The 18,327-nt window shown below is 32.7% G+C and overlaps 1 protein-coding gene across 2 annotated transcripts in view; it reads left to right on the top strand.

The window, feature by feature from the left end:
• Positions 1-1,402: 1,402 nt before the first annotated feature.
• Positions 1,403-18,327, top strand: part of LOC144842937 (neuroligin-4, Y-linked-like) — a 57,622-nt gene continuing 40,697 nt past the window's right edge. For both annotated transcript variants that reach the window (XM_078699554.1, XM_078699552.1), the window contains exon 1: positions 1,403-1,421. The gene's annotated coding sequence lies outside the window, so the exon portion shown is untranslated. The remainder of the gene's footprint in view (positions 1,422-18,327) is intronic.

Below are 18,327 nucleotides of genomic sequence, written 5' to 3'. Positions count from 1 at the left end.
AAGATAATGGCTATTGATGTTTTCTTCCCATCGTTTATTCTCTTGTATTTACTAGTTAGGCGTTATCAATTAGTTTGTTACTGTAAAATGTGACTCCATTTCTTTATATTTAGTGTACATTAATGAGTCACAAAAAGAAGCAAGGACACTCGTAATTTCATAGTCCATTAGCTTGAGCTTTTATCGAATAATTACAAGGCGCTCATTAATATTCATGAAGCTATATAACTTATGGATATTATTGATTCATTATCTTGGATTTATCAAACCATACTCAGAAATTTATTCAATTAATTTTTTCCTGACAAAATAATTAGTGTTTTCTTTTAAAATATTTCGAATACAGTTTTCAGATCAAAGTGTTGGAACGAACTAACTAACCGATTTTAGGTACTGTATCTATTAATGTGTACAGTACCATAGGAACATTCTGTGATACAGTGTCACACGTATCACATATGATGATAAAAGTGCTACATGGTATGTGACACTGCATAATACCACCACATGCTATTGTGCAGTACATATATCTGTTTATGCTATAATATAGATTTATGAAATCAAAGATTAATATAAAAGTGTGTCTGCTCAGAAAGATGCGTGCATGCTATTATCATGGTCACAGAAAACGTTCTGAGTTTAGATCCTGTCTGAGGTGATTTGTATATCTAAACGCAGACTTAATTTACCACATATATCAAACGCTCATATAAAAATAATAAGTTCATCATAATATGTAGTTCCATCATGTGATCAGATGTGGAGTGCTTTAATAATAAGTTTGTTCTGTATACCCTGTGTTTATGAAGGTTTTTTTGTACCATTTAGTTTGAATTAAGTTTCAGAATAATTTTTAGTCTCGTGCAACGCTACAGCTCACTATGTCGGTCGGTCGGTGGGTCGGTAAACACTAACTTGAGCACGCGACTGCAGTTATGTATATGGCCATTCTGTCTGGCCGTATGCAGTCATTTAAGAAGTGCCATTTATTAAGGTGTTTTACCTAATAAGAGTAGGGCTACTACTAACCGTGGCAATAATATAGGCTACTGCTATATGTAACTCACACTAGATAGAGTTTTCCTAATAATAGGCCTACGCTGCTGACATTAGAAAATGGTTACCATGTATATTTGCTTGCGGTTACCATGATTACGCGATTGTCATGGCGCGCGCGATTAGACGTTTCTGATTTGACCGTTAGAAACACGTGTACTCTCCGCGCAACAAGTTCCCTAGCAGCAATAGAATAAACATTCGATCTGAACAATGATAGTATATAGACTTCATAGACCTAATGGTGTAGGTGATGTATAGTCATAGAGGAATATAAATTTTTCTTAAACTTGTAGAGCTACTTTACGAAGCTTAACATATTTTAAGATTGTTGTAACATGGATGCAGTACTAGTGACTATTCAGGTGTATTTGTGTCTTCATTTTGACCTTAAGATACCTTAGTTTTCCAGATCTAGCCTATGTAAGCCCTAGGCCTACTTTTCTGGATCTAGAAAACTAAGATATCTTCTAGGCAGGCCTAGTCAGGAATTAGGCATACGTCTTAATACTTTCTATACATAGTCGAGTGAATATGTCAACATTGCTGAAATTAAGGTAGGATCACTTTAGTTACAGTTATAAAGCTTCAATCTCAACACATAAATTAGTAAGCCTTTATGGCGCTGCGCTCTAGTTATCACTTCTTTCATCACAAAAAGAACTCCAACCGACTAGCCTATACCGTATAATAACTTCTAACGAATTTGCAAAATTAAGTATGGGAGCTTATTCTAGAAAATAGCCCTAGGCTTAGCCTATGTCATAGTCTAGATAATTATAGGCCCGGTAGGGCTAGGTAACTTTTAGTTTCTCTCGTTGTGTAAATCCAAGACAATGTCCTTAAAGCTCGGTGTCAGTAGACGGATGCAGTAATTTGTAAACCGAATGGAACCTTTTATTATTGGTAGGTAATGAAATAAATAAATATAGGCCTAGCCCCATAGTCGTCCAGATTCTGAAAAGTCCATGTTGGAAGCCTACTTTTCATAAAACTTAAAGGTGCTTCGACAGTTAAGTACACAAATACGTCAGTAGTGCCTAAGTTTAGAATTAAACTGTTGCATTTCGTTAACCTTGTGAATATTTCGACAAGCCAATTAAAAATTTTTTTTTTTATTAGGCCTAGTCTGATTTTCTTTGTAATTTCGGAAAGTAAAGGGTCTCTGTATTTATTGTCTTAGCTAACGTTTAAAAGGTTACAATGTTGCATTATTTAGTGTTTTAAGCATCATCAAATGTCAGATAAATTAGATGTATTTCAGTATCTCATTCTGGCAGTAATACTTGACAAATCCTGTGATGGCAAATATAAGTTGCTTTAGGCATTGTAAGATTCTAAATCTCCAAATGGAGACGGCCGCCGTATCCGTAATGTATATAGCTTTCGTTCTCTGTTTGGTCACAATCCTTTCTAGTTGGACGATTTATGTCACAAACACATGTGTTTGATTTTACAACTCGTGGAAATATTGCGTAAGAAAGCACATTAATTGTATAAAAAATATTAAGTTGAGAATAATTTTTATACAAGATTTTAGTCCAAACACTAAAAAATATCTATAAATTGTCTTTACAAAAAAAGAAAATAATAAAATAAAGGACAGATATTACCATATATCAGTTATTTCACATATGTTTAGAATCAATCTGCCGTTGTTAAAATATTTGTAATTTGGACAACACTTCTGACTGTGGAACATTTTTGTTTATGTCACTACCATGCTTATATTTCATATTTAATAACGCAAAATTAGCACGTGTCATCTAATCCATCATATACAATAATGTATCTGAATGCTTTTATCGGATACATAATGTAATATTCCTACTGTCATCATAAGATCAACGATTACTATTTCAACGACTGCCGTGAAACGCCAAACACATAGTCTCTGGGAGAACGTTATGTATACACAGCGTTGATTTCTTCGGGATATTTTGATAGTGTAAAAGGTTAGTTTATAGTGTATTTTCTGTTTATTTTGTGCCGTTTTCTGAACTAATAACCGTTAACACACATAGAAGATAATAATTGTACTTGTGCAATATGATGTTTGTTTACTAAGTGTTTATGTTGGGTAGAATTATTGGCCGGATGATGGTTAGCTAAATTTGATACAGCAGTTTGGATGAGATATTTAGCTATTCCCTGAAGGTCTGTCAAGCAGGTAAATCGACTTGCTTTTTAAAAAATGCTGTAGTTAATGGTACAATCGATATCTGAGCAGCAATATACAATAAATGTAGGCATTACGATATATTGAAACTTAATTGTACAGTGTATACAGTATAATGAGAGGAAGAGTATAGAAAAAATGATGATTTTTAGAATGATGAAACACCAAAGGGGATAAGGTCGAAATTCATTATGTTCATTACTGTGTTTAATGATAGTTTTCGGTTAGCCTTTCTGTCATTCTTGGTTTGTGTTAAACTAGAATAATATGTATAACACGTTTTTTTGAAAGATTTCAACATGGTCATAGGTGGGTTAATGCAAATACATTGAGCTACATGACTAATAAGATATAGCTAAAGTATGAGTATTAATTCTGTTACGTAATATACAATTTTATTTCACTACTTATGTCTATAGAGTAATCTATGTTTGTCCAGGATATGTTATCCCTTCCACTAAATAGAAAAAGTCATTTTTGCAGTCATTCCGAATGAAACATAGGCCTACAGTACACCAAAACCTCTCGGTAAAAAGAATGTCATGGCTATATAAAAAGTAGGCCAACAGTTAGGCCTACCACTTAATTAAATTGTGCGGTTGTGAGAAAGACCAAACAATACCCAGAGGGGAAAACCTTCAAGTGTATATAAGTAGGCCTATATTACCCATACTACTACTAGGCATAGTAATAATAGTATACAATGTAATCTGCAATATAATCCGTCTAGTGCAATGCCACTGGGGAAATTTGAACACCATTATTCCTAATTAATTGTATATATATATATCCTTACTATTAATTATGATTATACAGTTTTTGAGATCACTTAACTGTAATCGATACCAATGTATCGATCATCGGAACGACGTCGGCATATCAACCAGTAGTCCCGGGTCCAGAAGAGACAATTTTCCGTCCCGGGTTCGTGTCCGGCTTTTGGGGTGACCCTTATTTGGTTTGCAAATATCCTAATATTTATCGTTGATAAACATAGTAATATTATATGAAATACTATAATGAACAAATACTTGTAATATAATATATTGTAATCCCAGATAATACAGGACATAATGTGTTTTGTAAGTTACGTGTATGTTTTACCTATCAGTAAGATGGAGACTTAACTCATAGCAACGACGTTAATGTATTGTAATAAAATTGTAATATAATGTATTCTACAAATACAAATGCAATATAATATAATACAGTATTAATAGAAGCGAGTCCAGCGGCATTATGTGTATGAAATGTGAATTTACGTTAGATGTACGATTGATTTTCCTAATAATAGAAGCTCCGTCGAATATATAGTTATAATATACCGTCATGTGTGTGTATTTATTAGTCCGTAAAGCATGCGTGAGTATTTTCAGATTTATGCGTTTCAAACTGGTAGATCTTGAAGAATTGCTTGAATAATACAACGTATAAATATGCATATAAATTAATCGCTATTTAATAGTATGTGCATACGACGTATTATATATATAATTTCGAGAAATAATTGTCGTCGTATCTATCAATATAATTGGACATTTTAGAAGGATGGTACAAGCATCAGATTAAAGTATAGTGTTCCTTAAGATGTAGCAAGTATGTGTGGTGTATGCTTTTAATTCTGATAGTGAGGCTACACCAATCATGTGTGGGTCTATTATTATGGCCTATATGCATTAATATTTAAGTTTTCCAAATGCCATTTGAAAGAAATACCATTTATTTACCATTTTAGAGAGTTATACTCAACAATTTTGATACCCCATTTAAAAAGCGTGAAAGGTGTCACCAAAACTCTGAATCTTTAAGCTACCTTAAAACTCCTTTTATAAGAGTCCATACGGTAATATAATACTAATATTAATTGGGTCTATCTAATTTAAATGCCTGCCCACTAGTGTAACAACAAGAATAGTTAATATTTAGAATGGGAATTTTGTGAACTTGTCCTTCCCTCAAGATGATTAAAAAGTGGTGTAGCAATTGTATAATGTGGAATTGCATGTCGGATGCTGCAACAAGTTTCGCCAGGGAGCGATTATTGGAACTAAGTTCTGGATTATCCACGGATATGAACATGCATATTTGTGTTTCTTCTTGTGCAACGGTTCATTTATTTTATCCATATTTTAGAGCACCAAGATCTCAGTGGTTTATTCTAAGATGTTTTTCCTTCTATATTAACGGAATACAAGTGAATTTCTCTGCATTCACTTAACTTTTGGTTACACCACGTATGGCGAAGTATGTTAATATTATACAGACAACTTTTGAGAAAGATAGAGATTATGTTTTTTAAATAGTCTGATCCACTCGTTCGTATGAGTTCAAGACAGTGCCACGACTATTAGAATTTAGCCAGTAGGTAACACATCCCTACATAGTGCATTTAAACAACTGTCACGTTGAATGGTAAACATTAGGTTGTACCAAACGTTCCACTTTGCTCGCTTTACCTTCTGGTATGAACTCTAATAATGCATTGGGTAAACTTGAGCCTCTGTAATTGAATACCCCAGTGGTATTATGAAAGAGTGAATGTGAGTGAGTACAGGTAATACCTTATACCAAGTCTCAAGCCTTGTCTACACTATCAAACTTTATCTGTCAAAAAATGTGATGTGCCCATATATTGACATGATGTATCATATCTCTACCATATTTTGAGCATATCACTACCATATTTGGGCACATTACACTTTTTTTTGTCAAACAGTTTGATAGTGTAGACAGAGCTTTACGCATTGTGTCCACTTATTGGCTTGAAATGAATGTATAAAACAGCATTCTAGCATGGTATCAAAATGTCCCATAAATACTGGTATGATTCGTACTAGACCTAGTTCTTCTATAGATGCTCATTATTTATGTATTACGACGGTTACTTTCACAGTACAGTATGTAAATCCTCATAAAAAGAATGATCCTATAACTTTGCTTTGTTCTTATATGTTTTCCCAAACGTGATTGTTTATGATTAACAATTAATAATTCATATCTGTAGCAATTAGATTAATATTACATTATGTTTGTATTGTAAATGTGGATTGTCTTCATTATCAAATTTTTTTGTAGAGGTGACGTTTCGTTTTCACCACTCGGCTACGCAGCTATTGAGTCTGACAGTCAATCTGCGCAGGCTCATTACGTGTATGTCAGTATTTGGTGCCTTCCGTTCGGCCTAAACATTGGTAAGCATTATCCCTTCGGATGTCCGAATGTAAATTAGTTGTACAACTATCAAAATGACTCTTCGGTGGTTGGACGCCAACGTATTGATCGGATTGCATCGCATTTAGAGCATATCAATTAACACAAACAATTTACATTCGTAACAAGTACATCTGCTTGGATTAAATGATCCACTCTCACCGACTGACGTCAACAATTTCGGGCACCGAACTAACTGTTATCCGAATGTTTAAATCATAGTCCAATTATTGTTACCAAACGACGCCGTTTATAACTTTCGGCAACATTGTATAGTAATAATAATGATAGAAAGTATATAATCATATCATGTGCATTATTTTTATACATTTATATTTATAGCAATTTGTTTTCTTTCTTAGTGATTGGATACATAATGATAATGTAATTTATCTTAATTTAATACTTTGTTCCAATTTGTGAATAATTTAATTATTACAAGAATTCGTTTCAGTAATTAATGAATATGCATTTAGTTTTTGCAATTGGGCTTTATGTTAGCTCTGTCTACACTATCAAACTAGTTTGACAAAAAAAAAACGTGATGTGCCCAAACATGGTAGTGAAATATCCAAATACGGTAGTAATATGACATCATCATGTCCATATATGGGCACATCACATTTTTTGTCACATAAAGTTTGATAGTGTAGACAGAGCTTTGGTTGAATGTTAGTTTTCCTAAATTACCATTCCGACTCATTTACACGGACAGTAGAAATGAAGTAATGAGCCGGGTAATTCAGTTATGCTATGACGCTCACCCATTCGAATCATGTATCGTCACAAACCACAACCTAGTACATCAATCATTTCTTTTTCATGCTACTCTGGTCGTTTTATTTTTTATTCTGCTCTTTCTTTCCTTTATATCAACCTAAATTATTCATTGCAATAAAGTGCGGTCGTCTAGCTGTATACGGTTATGTTGAGCACTTTACTAAAAGAGTCGATAGAATTTAACTTTCGTAAATCGATGATAAATTGACTGATTTTATTGCAGATTTCTGCAAAGCCCTTAATACAAAGCCTTATGTCTAAGAACCCACAGTCAATCTGAGTACGTTAGTTATTCTACTGATTGTGTGTGTGTTGTTATATTATTGGAACCTACATCTACAGCATTTGAAAGAGAATTAACGATTTTGTTGTTGTAGATATGTTTACAGTTGCTACGCTATTAGCCTGTGTTAATGTTTTTTTTTCTGTCTGTGCATATAATTTGTTAGTTATATGTTCAATTCAATATATTTGTATGCTCTTTAGTATACGGGTAATCTTATCCTAGATAGGAACTAATAGTACATTTTAGCAACATAAGCAAGATACATCGGTGTCACTGGTGTGACGCTAAATTATGTTCTAATTGTAAAAAAACTGTTCAGAACCCTGATTACAATGGCTAAGGCTTTCTGATAAATTATTAAAAGTAAGAATCATCAGTATGATGCTGGTGTCACGCCAAATAATGATATATTGGAAAATTATGTTCCAAACTCAATTAGCCTACACTGGAACAGTCATTATGTTCTGATTAAGAAAGCAAGAAACGCCAGTGCACTGGTATCACGCCAAACATTTATTGTAAAATTAAGTTCCGAACATAGTTACACTGGATACTTGGATACTTCGGTACAAAAATTACCCCAAAGCCAAAAAAGGAAATAATAATTTTTTTGCAAATGTTCGTATTGATTATATTTCCAAATAAGAATAATTACATTACTCTCAGGAGAAATAATTAATTGGCTTTTCTTATACATTGTTTTATCTACTAATCTATTGCAAAAGCATACACATGTAGAACTATTCTAATCACGAAAGATAGTCTGCATCAATTTTAATTTGTTTGTATTTTAATTGATTAAAATATTTCTCTCTCGTCTTGCCTTTCACGTTGATTAATAACTCACATTAATATTTCCGAAGAGTAAATGATCTTTTTTCTGTCATTTTAATCAAAAGAACATATATATATATATATAAAATATAATTTTTATATCGTTCATTCAATCATCTTTTTATGACTTTGTATTCTCTTGGTCAATGCTCTCTAATTTATTTTTCAATGTCTGGTTGATGCTATATTGTGTATTGACATTTATTTGTTTCAAAAGCTCTAACGAAACTGACTATACGGAATGTTACGTGATAAGTTTTATTTTAAAGTAAGCTTAGTGGTGTACTGCATGTTTTAAATAATTTAGTAAAGTAACTTTGTTCCTATTCTATTATGTTTGAAACATAGCCGAATGTCTCTCTACACCTTTAGTACAGTAGACTAGTAGAAGTCATCATTTACGCTTGCATCTTGAATTAGGTTGCATTTTTTCCAATTATTAATTCTTCATTTCTGAACACTGAATTACCTTCAAAATAAAATGAAGAAAATCAGCTTTTTGATTGTTTTAACATAAATGTGGAAGAACTATTTTAAGCTGAATGAGACTACATCGTCTTCAGTGCCACGATCACCATGTTTGCGATTTGAAAAGTTAGTTGTTAGTGCTCCAAATGGATCTATCATCAAAAACTACAGACATTAGACCACCTCTCTTCAACACTACGTTTTGCCAAGCCAAGCAATATCTATACTTTTCTCCAAGGCATTGTTTCTCAGTCTGTCATACAAATCGTACATATTGTTAAACCCATTCCAGTTGTGACTTTGTCTATTCACCCGGAAAGGAAACTTGATGCGAATTGTTCTCAGAGCATTCGACAAAACGCTCCCAGTGGACGTACGCTGAATGTGCTGGGTATATAATGATGTAAGGTACCCTAGGCCCCGTTAGTATTCACGGCCTAATAGCAATTTGTGTGATGATCTGTTATTCTCGATTTGGAAATATTCAGAACCGTATCGAACCTTGCTTTTAGCTTTCATCAAAGTTTCTTATCTTGAATAATGTAATTTCATTTATTTGTTGCCAATTTCTTTCTCTTAAAAGAAGGAATTCGTGCAGTATTTAATTTACATTATTCTTCTTTTCTTAATATATTATCTTATCTCATTTTAAAATATCTTATATTAAAATATGTTTCAAACATATTTATTGGTCAGTGTTATTAGATTTCTTTCTTCTTTTGGAGAAAATTGACATTCCATTAAATCATACATAATATCTGTATACATTATGATAGCAATTTAATTTTGTACTCATCAAACTTGAGAATTACAATTCAATGCGCGTATAGGCGCGAAACTTTATGCAAATTAGATTCACAACAATTATTATGACGTCAGAAAACCCTTTACTCTAATTTAACTTCTGTTAGGGAGTCCATTGATCGAAATTTTATGAATAGGAACAGAATGAATAATCCGAATATTAATGTACGATCGATTTGCTTCCTTTTCTGTGTAATGTGAAATTATTCGGGTTTCTTTAAAGTGTGACGTTATTAATAATTCATCATATTTTGTGACACGAAGTAAATTTAATGAGTACTGCTGCGAGATTATGGTAGCTTAAAGAGAACTTATCTGAAGCCTTGAAGATTCTTAAAATCAATCTTTAAACAGAGTTTGTATATCAATCTCGCGAGACAAGTTTCATCAAGATCTTGTCCATCATCAAAGTCTTATTTTATTTCGACAAGCTGTAATCCCATACACGTTCTCACTGTATTCGGAATTCGCACTTTGACACTTTCTAAAGGCACTCACACAGTCAGGCGGACCAGCTATGTTGATTTTGGCGCCAAAATGATTATTCAATCTTTGTATTAACTTCATTGAAAGGCATATCGTGTTTCACGAATATTGGATCATAACTGTTAATCAATTACTCATTTGCCGGCAGTCGTTGACCGGTAAAATGTCATATTTTGTACTAATTCAAATTCATATTTCTTAACTACTATTAAATAGCCGAAATTATTAAATATACTAATTAAATTATTTTAAATATTGGAGAATTGTACGGTCAATAAGATATCCACAAGTGAATACCATTTTCCTGGTTCAAATCATAAATTATTGTGTTAATTTTTACACAAATATCAATAGTATGTAACAAAATGTAAAATAACGGCGGAAGTCGATCATTTGTTTAAAACAGGAGTAAAAATTAGATTTCCATTGGAAAAAACCTTTTTCATTTGAAATAATGATATGATCATAATAATTGATTATTCATTAAAGTACGAAAAACCAAAAATTATTAAACACCATTGTGTAAAGATTGAACATTTCATTTTTATTATTATTTGATTTGGTTTGTTCTGACCCTTAACGAGTCAATAGTTCACACTTTCAGGTAAAGAGCAAAAACTTTCAAAATCGTACACAGAATAGGCATAAGTATTCTTTTAGAGAAAAAAGGTCGAAGACGAAAACCAAAAGAGCAAAGTTCGGCACAGTTATAAGCTTGGAATAATATATAAATAAATATTATTTGGTTAATGAACCTTGGTCTTAAATTCTGTTGAATCTTTAAAATTCTTAGAAAATGTTATGGAAAGAAGATCTGATATTATAACAACCATGATACTTATGTATAAGTAAGAATGATGGTCGGGAGATTAATATACAAGATTTAAGATGTACATTTAACAAGTTGATGCATGCTTCAAGTCAATCGTGTGATTGGTAATTGTCAAGGATTTTATTTCATTTGATTAACTCGTCAAATTTACCAATCGCATTTAAAAAAAAGTGTTTAGTGATTAGGGAAAATTTATTACAGTCTGAGCTGATTATGGAAAACCCATGTGATTCATTTAATATCCAAAATGATTTATGTTTATGTTTATAATTGCTCGATTAGAAAGTTAAAGTGAGAAATAAGATAGTAGGTATTACCTGAAACATTTATGTTGAAATGTTTAAAAAGACTCTCAATATTCGTATGTTTTGCATGTTAAACTTAGGTAAAGCTCTGTCTACATTATCAAACTAGTTTAACAAAAAAAGTGTGATGTGCCCAAATATGGTGGTGATATGACATCATCATGTCCATATATGGGCATATCACATTTTCTTGTCATGTAAAGTTTGATATTGTAGAAAGAACTTTAGGGCCTATACTTTTCCTCGTTGATGGTGGAACTCCAATACTTTCCTACTGATGTATTCTATATAATTTTGTGAATCTTCTTTACTTACAGCCGTTGAATAACGATATTCTTTATTGGTTACCTATTCAACGGATGGAATAGAAGATGCTGTTACTTGTATTCTGGCTAAACTATCTGAGTTGGCGCATTATTATCATAAACAAAATATTTCTTTTCCTATATTTTCTTGATATTAAAGACCCTTGTCGACAGATAGACTAAATATTGTACACGCTTCTTACCATTTACTCGTTGTAATCTCAGATATGCTATGGACTTAATTTGAACATTAATTTGACATGTCCGACCATCATATTTGACGCAATAAATAATGACAAGAGAGTATATATTACATTTAAAATTACATAGTATGCTTGCTTGTACTAGGAGGCCTTACAATTCTATTTTTTACATCTGAAGAATTCTTAGTTATTAGTTAATACTCTTATTTTGACCTTTTATTTTATAAAGTGGAAGATAAAATGGATAATGAGAATTTCATAGAAATGAATTTTTTTTTCGCTCTTAGCGAAAATTGTTCTTTAACTGATTGATTGATCAATCACTTTATTTCAGAAAAAAAACAAACATTACAAAATGGAAAATCAAACTAAAATAGGATTGAAAAGTTGTTTGTGATATTGCTATTGCTGGAATATGAAATAAAGATTTGTAACGTTAAAGCAACTACAACAAAAATCCAAACAATACTAGAGGAAATCATTTTCGCTGAAAACACACACAAACAAAAAAAATTGTTGAAGCTCAATGAACTTTAGCTCATTCCTTCATGCTTTTGCTACCTGGAATTCTTCCTGTCATGAGTTTTCTTTTTGGTTTACGTTGCGGCTTCCAGTAGCCATGTAGCCATTTCTTACCTCTACATCTCAGATCATTGGTTTCGTTCAATGATCGGCTTTAGAGCTAATAATATGCTTCTGATTTTAGCCAGTCCTGTCATTTCCAAGTCTATACTGTATACTCCTATTGCCTAAATAGTTATTACCTATTAGAATTACATCTGTTATGATTACTGTATTTATAAAAATGACGTTCTATTATTATCAATAAACATTCTTGTATGGTTTCCACTGTAAATAACGGAAGGTAAAGAGAGAAAGATGTGAATGTGAGATTGCTACATAATAATATTCAAGAACTCAAGTTCAAAGAAGGCAAACTTGTACGTGTAATACAAAGTAAAGTTGTATCACAGAATCCTGCGGGTATGCTTATAAATAACACTCGACAGTGTATAAACACAAACGCAATCTCTACTTGAGTGTATCTGATTCGAATTATGCATACTGTTAATGCCTCAAGATAAACCTATAATGAAATAAACCTCGGGAATAGAAATGGGCTTACCAATGAATAAATAACCTATTAATAATCTTATCAAAATATGAATCTGACCAATACTGAAAATGAGTATCAATCATAACTTTTTATAAATATCATAAAATTGAGACAACTAATCGTGGAATTTAATTATTAACCAACTTTTAATGCCTCGTTTTTTCTAAATGGTTAGCAAAAATGTTAATATAACAATTTGTTAATACAGTAATCAATATAAAGTTGATTACAGTTTCGTGACACTATTTATCAACATTTACAAGTTTCTTGAACTGAATTAAAATTATTCATGAGATTAGTGTCTGGGTGATTACATTAAGCTCTGTCTATCTACACTATCAAACTTTATGTTACAAAAAAAATGTGATGTGCCCATATGATGATGTCATATCACTACCATATTTGGGCATATCACGACCATGTTTAGGCACATCACACTTTTTTTTATCATCAAACTAGTTTGATAGTGTAGGCATAGCTTTACATTTACAAATATAGGTTTTTAGTCGCGTGCACTACAGCTGCTCACTATGTCGGTCGATATGTTGGTCGGTTGGTCGGTCGGTAAACACTAACTTGAGCGCGCGACTGCAGTCATGTATATGGCATTGTTTGCACTTAAGTTGTAATTATTATCGTACACTTATTAGATTACCAATTTTGAGAAAAGTATTATTTATTTATCAATTCATTCATGCGATGTAAAAAATTAATTGACGTGATTGAAAGATTGAATACGATACATCAAGGCTAAGACGACGATTCATTCGGCTTTTAATCACTTTCTGGAATACTTATAAATATGTAACAATTATCATTATTATTTTTTTACAAGCTTAAATCATGATTTATTTACCTGCACTTATGCATACGGAATAAACATTTGTTTTTCACAATTTTAGTACTTATGAAATAGTAAAAATATATAACAATTAAGTAAATTTAATAATCAAAGAATTTTAAACATAAAATCATGATGTTTTTTCCTGAATAATTATTACCTCCCTTATGATTTAAATTTGACCTTTGAGGCTAAAAGATGAATTAGAATTATAAAGTGACCATGTCTGCGTCGGCCAGCCGATGTAAGCTACGAACAAGTATGACACTAAAGGCATTTTACTGCAGAAAAATCAATGGCATTTTCTTTAATATTCATATTAGGCCTATTTGGAACTGTAACATCATGGGACCAAACCCTATGAGTCGCACATAGATAACATTTATTATTCATTCTCCTTATCCTGTTACAAATATGTTTAGTAGTTGTGACAGTGAGTTGTTAATTAACAAATCCCTGGTTAAGCTTAGTTCGGGTATTGCTTCTGTTGAGCCTAACACATCAATCATCACCTTCAATCTCGTTGCCTTTGGTGAGATAAATGGTGTATCTTACAAACCATTTTACCATCGTTGTCTTGGCCCTCGACACGCATACCAGTATACATGAACATTGGGCCTAAATGTTGTCGTAGCGGGTCCCACATAAATTGGGTGGGTAGGGACAGTAGATATGTAGGAATGTGGTGGGTATAGGTAGGTAGGTTGTTCGGTATGTATTTACGTAGGTATAGGTAGCTAATAAGTAGTTTCATTTATTTATTGTACCATAACATGGAATCATTGACCGTTAGTGTTAATGTTATCGCCTAATATCCAATTCTAACACTATTTAACTCCGCTTATGAGTTTTAAGTATTCCAATTATATTATGTTTTGTGTCAAAATATGTTTTTATTCAAATTCTCCTTGATCAATAAAAAGTAATTACTATCGCATTTCTACACATTTACTTCAATTCTATGGAAGTATTATATAATAATTTGCAAAATATTATATCTTCAATAGATGAAGTTGATTGGATATTATTTTCTGTAATTGTCATATCAAAGACTTTAATTCCCGCGGAAATAGGTACAGCGCTTTATTTTTTTTTTCATAAAGCCGATTTTAATTGGAATTTTTATATTGTTTGACTTTATCATAATATATTATGTATAAGTTAGAGAATTTCTTTTATTGTATTGCATGAATCTGTTTGTTTACCAAAAACTATGACTTCTGAAATATGGTTAGTCACGAACACGAGCTAGAAGTTTATAATCATGCGTAGTTTGAGTACGGTGTCCTTTTTATTGAGCAAAAGATTCAGAAACTGTTGTTGCACCACCATTGTATTGCCTTATAACGAACGACCTTATACTTAGTAGATTTTAATTCAAAATTTTGGGTTAGTTGGTATATATCACAATGTGCAGTGTGTGCCTCTATACCGTACTGTGTCTTTAAAAAAACAAGGCCATTAAGTCGCTAGCTACAATGCATAGTGATACCGGACCGACAGACAGACCGACCGACATAGTGAACTATAGTATAGAGTAAAAACCATAATATACTTCTAAAGCAAGTTGTTGATATTGTGCTTGTTAAAATGTGTTCAAAATTGATTAAGTTTAATGCATTAGTCTTTTCTATTGCTCTTCAAAAATTCGAAACGGTATTCAGGTTCACATTAAAATTGGATGAATAATAATGTTGAATAAAGTACAAAATACTACGGTAGTATTAATTGTAATTTTATGCGTCTTTGGGTTTTATTGCCAATAGGCAGATAACTTAAACGTTATTTCGATATACATTTACTACGCTAATATGAAACGGAAACGTGTACTATTTAACGCACTTTATGCTATTTTAGGTTACATTATGAAACCTTCAATCAATTTAAATGCTCCTTTTAGCAGAATGGAATGAATTATTTACGGAATCTCGTACAGGATGAATAATTGTCTTACTTCAACATTTGTATTTGTTAGAAATACTGGGGATATCCAACGTATATTATGCACGTAGGATATATCTAGGCGCGTTAAAAGTGGACAAAGATTATAAATTGTAAAGCCCAACATTTTCGCGGCCTTAAATTTTCGCGATTTTATATTTTTAACTATTTCGCGACCTTTTATTTTCGCGATTTGAGTTTCTTTTGTAATTTGTTGAACCAAATAGGCGAATGTATTTCGCCTCCGCGATGAAGGGCAAACAACAATTGAATAGCGTCAGACTAAAATTACAGAATACGCGATTGTAAGTTTAGGGATGTAAATAAATAAATGTTTTGGCTACACAGTTGGTGAAGCAAGTGTTTAAATAGGAGTGAATACCTCATAATTAATGTACTCTACCAAATTATTGTTGTTTCTACAAAACAACGAACGGACTTAGCTGTACAGTACATGGTTAGAGAGTCGTCAGAGAGACAGGTATGAAGATGAGCAGAAGAAAAGAGCGACTGATCGCTGCAAACGACTGTACAACGCGTAAATATAGATTATGATGATCTGGTCCGATTTTGATGACAGATAGGCCAGCAAAATAGATCTAAAGACAAGTGATTAAAGTAATAACTGGTATAAATAGTTTTGTCTGATTACATATTGTTGAAATAATAATGATAATTAAATAGTCCAAAAGAAGTTTAGTATCCTGACAAAATGATTTCTTTTTTTTTTATTCATCTACCGTATCTCGTAGTGTTGTAGCTCTTGGAAATAATACTATACACTAGTGGATGAATTGTGATTCTACATAACATACACGCACATTTATTATTGGCATTTCTGAATGTTTTTAATGACATTACATTTATTTTGTATAGCTGTCGATCATTTCACTTGGAAACATTTATAATGACATGTTTCTTTAAATTCTTCCTTCCCGTATGAACGTCGCTTTAATGATTACTATTAACTTTGCTCTAGATCGTTTGATTGTAAAGTAATGTATCCGTAATATTTAAGCACTAGGGTCAGTAAATTAACTGGATACATGGTAAATAATGTGTTGTGATTACAATTGATGAACAGATACATTTTGAAACGACAAATAAAAAAATAAATAGACGTCTATATCGTATAACGATCGATTTTGAAATCTGAACATGTCAATCGAAAGGTAAAATAAAATGCTTAATCGGTTCCAATTGCTAACCGATAACAAATTCCGGTATTAAATCATAATCGTTTGGACATCATTCGAAACCAATTTCTGAAGTTATACACGGCCTTGTTGTCGTGGCTTGATAATCGCCATTAATTCGCGAGAGCTTTCAATCAATTAAAACTGATTTATAATATACGCTGTGGTATGTGATATAATTGGCATCACTGTAGATTATATTTTGCTTTATTTCCATTTCATGGTTTGCTATACTGTTGGAATTCCAGCTGTGGCGTTCGGTCATACATAAACGGTACGCAATTTATAGATACATTACGTTTTCATTAGGCTGTTTATAGACCATTACATCAGGTAACCGAATAACCTCAATACGCAATTAAAGTAGGCTGTAGAACAATAATGACAATGAATGTATCTCACGTTTATTAAGTAAGCAGTACAAATTTGTATATCTCCTACGTCACCAACACGTTCGTTACTTGTATCTCTAGCTGCATCTTCTTTTGCAGCATCATCAGAGGAATTTACCCTGCATTAACAGCAGTATATTCCCCTTATCTTCAACGGTATCAGTATTCCCTTTACCTTACACATTTCCTTCGTAGCCACAGTTTGCCTACATTTCCTGAGCAATATTTACCTTAATCACCATCACCAATATTGATATGAATCACCAGTAGCATTTTGCCTGCATCTACACGACCAATTTACATTACCTATCACAGTTCCATCCAAATCACCAAAGGCATCACCAGCAGTTTACTAACACCATTTGCATTTGCTCACACATCACCAGCAGCCTTTACTAACATCACCAGCAGGACCAGCACCAGAAGCATTTCCTAACATCACCAACAGCTTTTACTGACATCGCCAGCAGAATTTGCTCACATCACCAGCAGCATTTGCTCATATCACCAGCAGCTTTTACTAACATCATCACCAGCAGCACCAGTAGCATTTGCTTACAGCACCAGCAGCTTTGACCGACATCACCAGCAGCACCAGTAGCATTTGCTCACATTACTAGCAGCATTTTGCTCATATCACCAGAAGCTTTTACCGACGTCACCAGCAGCACCAGCATTATTTGCTAACATCACCAGCAGCACCAGCAAAATTTCATACACATCACCAGAAGCTATTGCTCACATCACCAGCATCTTTTACCGACATCATCAGCAGCACCAGCAACATTTGCATACACAATACCAAACGCTTTTGCTGACATCACCAGCAACACCAGTTCCACCAGCATCTTCTCACATCAAAATCAGCATTTACTATCATCACCAGCGTGGAGTTTACTAACATCACCAGCAACATTGTATTAGCATTACCAGTAGTATTCTCATCACTAGCATAATTTGCTCCCATCATCAGCAACATGTTACTCATATCAGCATCATTCCTACTGAATCATTAAAATACACAGAAGTTTCAGTTGTCACTGACGACGGCAACCATTCTAGTTGTTATAATCCCCAGTTTGCTTTCTTTAG

The sequence above is a fragment of the Antedon bifida genome, chromosome 5 (genome assembly GCF_963402885.1).
Source record: "Antedon bifida chromosome 5, ecAntBifi1.1, whole genome shotgun sequence".
Taxonomy (NCBI): Eukaryota; Metazoa; Echinodermata; class Crinoidea; order Comatulida; family Antedonidae; genus Antedon; species Antedon bifida.
The sequence above is the reverse complement of the archived record's forward strand: the minus strand, read 5'-3'. Positions and strand labels throughout refer to the sequence as shown.